The 8430-nt window shown below is 44.2% G+C and overlaps 1 long non-coding RNA gene across 2 annotated transcripts; it reads right to left on the reverse strand.

Moving 5' to 3' along the window:
- Positions 1-2338: 2338 nt before the first annotated feature.
- LOC135707016 (uncharacterized) lies at positions 2339-3302 on the reverse strand. Of its 2 annotated transcripts, none has more exons than XR_010518200.1 (3): positions 3168-3302; positions 2813-3081; positions 2339-2751 (listed from the first exon to the last, which is right to left on the reverse strand). It is a non-coding gene; the product is annotated as an uncharacterized LOC135707016 (long non-coding RNA). The 2 variants fall into 2 exon arrangements; XR_010518199.1 differs by having other exon boundaries at positions 2813-3076; positions 3168-3301.
- Between the last annotated feature and the right edge of the window lie 5128 nt (positions 3303-8430).

Below are 8430 nucleotides of genomic sequence, written 5' to 3' on the forward strand. Positions count from 1 at the left end.
GGACGGATTTAAAATTACTTGTTCACTTTGGTCCTTTGGGTGATGACTGTCCTTTCTAATTCGATTAGATTTAATATCTCGCGATTCCAGACACCGAACATTTTCAGATTTCAGTTTTGGCTTGGACAAAACTTTATGATTCTGGTACTTTAAAGAATTGTGTACAGAATTCTATAAGAAGTTGCAGGTAAGTTTGAGAAGCATTTGAAGAAAATTGTTAGGATAGATAAATCCCAATGTAGTTCCGAAGAAAGTATTATGAGGATGGAGAGGAGAATATCAGCGAGCTTTTTATAAGGGAATTTGAAGGAGTATTCAAAATTAAAGTTCAAAGTTATACTCGATATTTTTAATTATTTTTTTAGAAACTAACTAGCATAAGGCTGAAAATCTCTTAAATGTTATTTAGATTAACGACGCGGAGAGTTCTGTTGCACAACGAAAGATAATGACATATGTGATGATAGCAACATCAGTTTATACAAGCTACTTTCAAATTCGTGCCCAAGACGCCATATTTTAAATACGTACTACCAATATCTACTCATCCGGTCGCGATCATGAGCAAGGACACGAACCCACGTATAATTTATATTGCTTTGGTTTGCGTCTCACCTCGTTTGACAGATCTGATCGACCGTTTGAAAGTTCAAATCGCTCGTTTGACAATTCGAATTGTGGACAAACGAAATGCTCCTTTGGCATGTCGGTTCGTCGGCCGGCGCACAATGGATGAATATCAAGTAAGTCGTTGCACACTGTTCTATTTTCTTTGGTTTATTGTATTTATATTTCATTTGTTAATATTTTCGTCAGCATGTCTTTATTTGATTGGGAGTGTTGATCACTGGGGGTTATTCCGAGAGTCGAAGTGACTTTTGTCACTAGTGAAGTGAGAAAAATCACGTCCTGGTGACGTGACTCTCCATTTGATTTGCACAGAGACTCACCTCACCACGACATGACTTTCTCACTTCACTAGTGACAAAAGTCACTTCGACTCTCGGAATAACCTCCACTATGTATGCTAGTTACATAAAGCGAATTGATATTTTGTATCAATGAAACAATATTGTGGAGAATAATAGAAAAAAAAAAACATTTTCGATTAAATTGAGCTTATTTATCCGGGTCAAGAAATTTTGTCAATTGAATACGCAGATATGATAGCTAAATTACAGGAAAGGCTGGATAAAGCACAATGCACAGGCATAAATTACGTGTTAGCTTTAAAACTTCTAGCAAGACAGTGTGGGTTTGGTGGACATAAAGATGAAGCTATTAAGGACAAAATAGTTTTTGGTAAAGGGTCAAGATTTGCGTTGCGTTGCGTTTGCAACGGAATAATTCGTAGATTGCATACTTGCAACTGTCATGTATCTACTTTAACGGTCTTATTTTGATGACTTAAGGAAAACTATTTGGTGAATAGTTCTCCAATCAAAGTTCAGAACAGGAAAAGCATGACAATTACCATTGCCGCCACGCCCATTTTCTCCGTTACTGGAAAGGACGGATATTGTTAATGTAACATCTACTTAACGGGAGGACTCACCGACGCCAACTGCCCCATCGATGCTACGGAGTAGGAGATGGGTCAGGATTCGCTTTAGCAGACGAAGCGACGATGGTCATTGTTTTATTTTGGAGGAGCCTGGGAGTAAACCCACGGCCTTCTACTCAGTAAGCAAAAGCAGCAGCCAACAAGCTAGCCGAGCTCCTTCAATTTAAATATTGGCTTAGATTCTGTAACATTCCCCAGAAAAGATGATGAAATTAGTAATTTATCACTTTGTTTTGATCATTTGATATTATATTTCAGTTTTATATTACAGAACTAACGATTACAAACTTATAACATATTTCCACACGTTATTATCGCAAATGGTCATTACCCCGAGTCCCTTGCGAAAAGCTATTGGTTATATATTTTCCTTATATATTAAAGAAATTCCCTTCTTTATCGTATATCCAAAGAATTAATTATTTCTCTTTGTTATATTTTCAAAGAAGGGAATATTCCCTTCTTTTTCATATATTTAACGAATTAATGATGTTTTTTATACATTCAAAGAAGCGAGTATTCCCTTCTTTATCGTATATCCAAAGAATTACTAATTTCCTTTTCTTATATTTTCAAACAAGGGAAAACCCCTTGATCGATTAAGGTCTCCCAAAACCCTTTGACCCATTAAGAAGTTTTTCTCTTCTTTTTATATACGCGAAAGAAGATTCCAGGAGTGACTATAATAAACAAAAATTGTCAATCTAATACATGGCATACTTTTCTGGGGAATGGTGCATTCTGGGGAATGTTGTAGAATCGTTGGCGCCAGTGACGCCGGATGCACGCTGGCATGGAATAAAGTCTTGAAAATCTTGAGCAGCTTCAGTTCGATGAGAGAGTGCAACGAAGTGGTAGTTCCTGTATCGACGAATAATCCACGTTTGTCCGAGGTATACGATGAGGCCATTATGGATCCGGGTGAGGATGTCTTCGAAGATGCGTTGCGAAGGGTCAGCTGCCTACTCAAGTATATCGAGTGGAAATTGGGATTCAGGGGGAGCCTAAAACTCTGAAGGAAGCGCTTTGTGGCCCTGATGGCGACAAGAAGGCTATGCTGGAAGAACTTCTGACGCGTTTCTGAACGGTGATCTTGAGGAGGAACTGTTTATGCGCCTGCCTCCGGGGTTCGTCGTCAAAGGTGCTGAAGCACAAGTACACACTTTAAGTATCCCTCGATTGATTTCCTGTAGCATAAAAACGTCCGTTAGAATAAAACGAATAAATAAATAAAGCGTAAAATTGTACCTCATAATATGACATTCTCTTGTGTAGATGTGTAGGGTGATCATCATAATCTAAACGAATCCAAAGTTATTTCGTTTTAATCGCCAAAAGCAGCTTGTGTCGGAGAACGGCCTTGCTCGAGTAGAGAGGGGTGTACAACCGGGAGATGCAGGTGTTTGCAGTCGGGAGATGGGCATCGTACGCCCGCCGGATCGTAACCGATGGCATCGGTTGGAAACCTTCCTCGGAAGCTGGCAGGGCTGGCGATCCTGTCCAGAAGTAGACCTGTACTGAACGATTATTGATTAGAACTAGAGATTTTGCATGCCGGAAATTCCTGCAGTAGATGTCTCGAATCAAACAAATTGAAACCTACCAAATTCTGTCGCTAATTTTTTCCACCACACTCCAGAACCATCGTTTAAATTTCAGCAACTTGTCGCTGCTTTCGTTCGATTCGCTATTGAGATCAGTGTACCAAAGTGGATGTCTCCGACGCCATTCAACAGCAGTCTCATGTCTTCCACCGTCAGTTGATCTATTGCTGTGTTACACGACCGGATCGGAAAAGACCAAATCGTGGAAGCGAATCTGCCGGCCGAGGATGTACTTGAGCACGTGCCGTTGCAGGAACAACGGGAACAGTTCATTTTGCAGCAAGCACAGCCCGATTAATCTGTAAACACGATAGTTTCCAAAGCAAATCAATGACCCTCTCAATACCGCAATCTACAACAGAGCTACCATACCTGCCGACATTCCTAAATGCATTCAGTGGCTCGCTCGAGGGGTAACCTTGCCGAGAACTGTAGAAGCCACGCTTTCCGGAAGAGTAAAACAGTGGAGCACCCAGTTGGCAGTCTTCCAGGATCAGCACCGGGCCGCTCGTTTTCGACAAACCGGAAGTCTGTCTGTGCGGGTTGCCAGATCTGCTACCGGCTTGCTGATCCACCGCACTGCTGCAAGTTGACACCGAAGAGGACGATCCGCCGGGACCTCCCACGCTCAGATTATCGATTTCCAGCCGCTGAGGATAATCTCCAGCGCTTCGTTGGCTTTCTGGCGAAGTTATCTCTTGTCTTAAACTCGGACGTTGTTTTTCAGCTGAATTCCTGTTGATGTTGTCTATTGAGAAAAAAAAATGACGTTTCAGTGCATGCCTACTTTGATCAAAACAACCGATTTTCACGATTTACCCCCCCACGCGCATCGACATCCAGTCGCTACCATAGCAACACCATGTTAACATAATTTTCACCCTCCAAAAGCCTATATAAGTAACGCTGCTCCTAACAACCGTTAAGAGGCTTCTGAGAAAGTTTCAAGACGGACGTTTCTGCAATCGCTCCCCATCCCAGCATCTAAATAGAAGAAAATCCAGAATGTTTGCGAGAAAGGTGACAAATGGTCGTGATGCCGGTCAGACCCGGTCCGGCAAGAATGCTAAGCCGATTATTTTGCCAGGTTTCATGCGGTCCGACCCTGACGGCCAGCTTGCGACTATGTATCGGCGCATTAAGACGGCTTCTTCAAAGCCCAAGCTGCCATCAGGGCGGGACCGTCATGAACGGGCCAAGACTCAACCGGCGACCGGCGAGTATGACCATGTAAGGTCACCGGTTGGTGACTACATTCGGCGGCCTTTTGTTACAACGGTAAGCGAACAGATGGGTGGCGAGGGATTTTGGAAGCATGTTAAACCGGTGCCAAAACACAGCCTTGAAACTATCCAGTATGCCTCACCCACGGATGATAATAATAAGGTAAATTTAGATGATGAATATGAAGAAGTACACAGAAACAAAATCTATTGGCAAAAATACTATATTGATGGTTTAAATTAAATACTCCCACCAATAGATTTGTGCAGAAACGAAATTCATTTAATTTTACTATTTTTTCTATCAAAACTACTATGCCGTTTGAGTAAGCAAAGTAGTTTTGACAGCATGGTAGTAAATTTGATTATATTTTTAGTCAACTATACTGAAATCATGGTAGATTTAACGGCATTAAGCGTAGTTATATTGAAAATAAGTGTTTTCTGCAAAATAGTATTCCTTACTATGGTCTTTGTTTCAGTGTAGATATTAAGGTTAATGTAACGGAACCACAGGGCAGTCTCGTTTGGTAGCTGAGTGAGTTCCGTATCACCCAAGACCTGTCAGCGAAAACGTCAGGGAGAGTACAACGGGTGACGTGGCTCTCAAACGTCACAGGCAACATAAAAATCGTTGACACAGAAGAAACACAAACGTGAAACAACGAATAAAAACAAGGAAAATTAAAGTTAAATTCTTAAAAGTAACGCTTAATTATTGCCTAATCAGGCTAATTAGATAAAATTATGATCTAGTAAATGCAAAGTGACTAGGTGGCAATTACTTCAGCTTTGCACTGGGTGACGTTTTGCCTAAAATTAGAAACTTAATACTTGTTACAAGTACGGAATTAAATAATTTCCAAATTTGGAAGATAGTTTCGGGTTAGATTAGAGGAGAACACGAAATCCTTTGAAGCTGGGTACAACCTGCTATCGGGACGCGTTTCTCTCCCAATCCGAAACAAACTTCAAAGGATTTCTTTTTGGATCAAGTCGATCGAACGAAAGATGGAAGGCAAACATTGCGTCAAATGCGATCGACCAGATACGGCAGACAATCTCGTCGGTTGTGATACCTGCATGATATGGATGCATTTTGGATGCGCGGGAGTGACAGACTCCATAGCCGAAGTTGATCGCAGTTGGAGATGCAACCAGTGCCGTGAGGAGGATTCTGTGTTGCAGTCCCAAGTGTCAACTGGTCATTCGATGTCAAGCAAACGCTCATCTAGGGTAGATCTCAATCTGAGAATGCTAGAAGAGCAGAAATCCATGCGGACAAGAAGGATCCTGGAAGAAGAAGCAGCTCAGGCAGCTGCGAGGATGAGAATCGCTGAGGAAGAGGAAAACTTTCTGAAGCAAAAGTATGCTTTGCTCCTGGCAGAAGCGGACAATGCAGAGGATAGTGCCAGTAGGAGATCCAGGCTGAGCAGTCGAGCCAGTCGCGAGAAAGTACGGAAATGGCTTACCGGGCAGGAAGTGGGTGCATCACAACAAGTGACAGTAGCACCACCCAGCAGCATGTCGCCATCGATCGTAACTTCAGAAGCAGCTCAACAGTCGGCGATTCCAGCATCTATTCCTATCGCAGAGTCAACCATAAAATCTTCAAAGTTCATCCCGATGAATGCAGATAACATTCCTGCAATAGTAGCTACTGGTCCAGCATCAACTTCCACACCGAATTCTGTAGAAGATTTCGGAAGAACAGGCTGTGGGACAGACGTTTTCCCTGTAGCCTTATCAACCGGTAATTTCGTATCTCGCACTGAAATAGCAATCCAACAACCGCCGGTAAGTACATCGCGGTTTCTCAGATGGGATTCCCCGTTCAGAATTGATACTTTAAACGTGATGGCCCAAAACTTGGCTCCACCGAAAGTCTACAGAAGTGCTCCTCCGTCGGTTATTAATTTCCCCCCCAAATCGTCTCATGTTCCGCCTCTGGAAACAGTCGCCAAAGGCACAGTGCCAGTCGTAATCAGTAACGTTCCGATTGTCGACAGTAGTGCACCTGCAGGCGGTGACAAGGCGAATTCCACTTCCATCGGCCTGGGGCCAAAGTTCGTTGGCAGTCTGGTAACAAGCAGTGCGCCGAGAATGTCTTTGAGTGAAGGAGTTGTCAGTAGTCTTCCGCAGGCTGCTAGTAACATATATCCAATCGTCCCCGGCAACAGTTCCGTACCACTATCAGCGTTGGGTCGATCACACAATGTAAGTGTTCCTGAACACAACGTCACCAGCTCGTCTTTGGTCGGAGTTCCATCGTATGGAATTACATACTCGGCTTACGGTGTGTCTGCTGTGAACAACACGACGGTAGCTGCCAACTCAACTGGGAACTGCTTTCAAAGTGGAAATGCGAGTCCTTTGGTATCAACAAGTATATCGAGCGCTCCTGCGATGTCTGCAGCATCTCGTTTCGCCGGAACATATCCGTATTCATTTCAAAATCCAAGTTCGGCAGCGCCGGCTGTTGGTCAACCAATGCTGAGTTCCGGTTGCAGTCCAACCTGGATCAACGCTAATCTCACCAGCACTGGTGTGGGTGGAACACGACTACAATTTCCAGCTGCAGCTTCGTTGGGGGTCATCAACAACAGCGGTGTGCCGGTAGCTTCTAACATTTCGGTGCCACCTGCCACCATTGTTACACCAGTTCAGCCCGAGACGACGGCTTCACAACCAGTTTCGAGTTCAGCATACTCCGGTATTCCTCCAGTTGGTCCATATCAACAACAGCAGTTCACGCAACAGTTCCAACAGTCAACTGTGCCGGTGCTTCGTGGGCCCTCCAGTGAACAACTAGCTGCAAGACAAGTGATACCGAGAGAGCTTCCAAACTTTTCGGGCGACCCCCAGGATTGGCCGCTCTTCTACAGTTCGTTCTGTAACTCTACAGAGACATGTGGGTTTAGTGATTCGGAGAATCTGGCGAGACTACAACGCTGTTTGAAGGGAAATGCTTTAGAAGCAGTGAGAAGCAGGTTGCTGATGCCACAGTCGGTACCCTTCGTTATCGATATATTACGGAGGTTGTACGGCCGTCCTGAAGTTTTGATTCACTCTCTTCTCCAAAAGTTACGCGCAGTTCCTCCGCCGAAGTCCGACAACCTGCAGTCCCAGATCACGTTCGGTCTAGCAGTACAGAATGTTGTGGATCACATGTCCATCGCCAACCTCGTAGATCATCTGTGGAATCCGACATTGCTTCATGAGCTTATCGAGAAACTTCCACCTCAGCTCAAAATGCAGTGGTCTTACTACAAAAGTAGGTACTCCTACGTTAACCTGGCGACGTTCAGCGCTTTCATGTCTGAGTTAGTAGTGATGGCCTCGGATGTTACACTACCACTCGACACTCTCACCTTGAGCTCAAAACCCAACAAGTCACCAAAGGAGAAGCCAAAACTGTATGTACATTCGGAGGATCAACCGGAAAGGAAGTTATCGACAAGCGCTGAGAAGAACGGATCGGAGTTGTCGAAGAAAACATGTCTGTATTGCGCCAAAGTCAACCACGAGATTGCGGATTGCATGCAGTTCAAGGCACTAGACACCGATGGTAAGTGGAAGGCAGTTAAGCAGAAGAACCTGTGCAGGAGTTGCCTTGTGCCTCATCGGAAATGGCCATGCTGGACTAAGAAGGAATGTGGCGTAGACGGTTGCCAAATGCACCATCATAAACTTCTGCACACCGATAGGAGTCCACCAGTTGGTAAAAAGGAAACAGCCATCGCATCAGGGTCCACCGAGAAACCAAAGCCTATAGTACACCAGAATCTACACAATTCGGTGGCATATTCCCTGTTTCGCTACTTACCGGTGACAATTCACGGTAACGGACAGCAGATCAATACATACGCATTCTTAGACGACGGGTCTTCTTCTACACTGCTTGAGTCCAGCATTGCGTCAGCGTTAGATATCAAAGGGCCAAGCGACGGCTTTTCTTTGAGTTGGACAGGCAACATATCGAGGGAGGAAAGTGAATCTCAACGTGTCAGTGTGCTGATCGGCGGTAAAGGCAAGATGT

This window comes from Ochlerotatus camptorhynchus, unplaced genomic scaffold, assembly GCF_037179485.1.
Source record: "Ochlerotatus camptorhynchus isolate MF236.1 unplaced genomic scaffold, CSIRO-AGI_Acam_v1.1 ptg000300l, whole genome shotgun sequence".
NCBI classification, from domain to species: Eukaryota; Metazoa; Arthropoda; class Insecta; order Diptera; family Culicidae; genus Ochlerotatus; species Ochlerotatus camptorhynchus.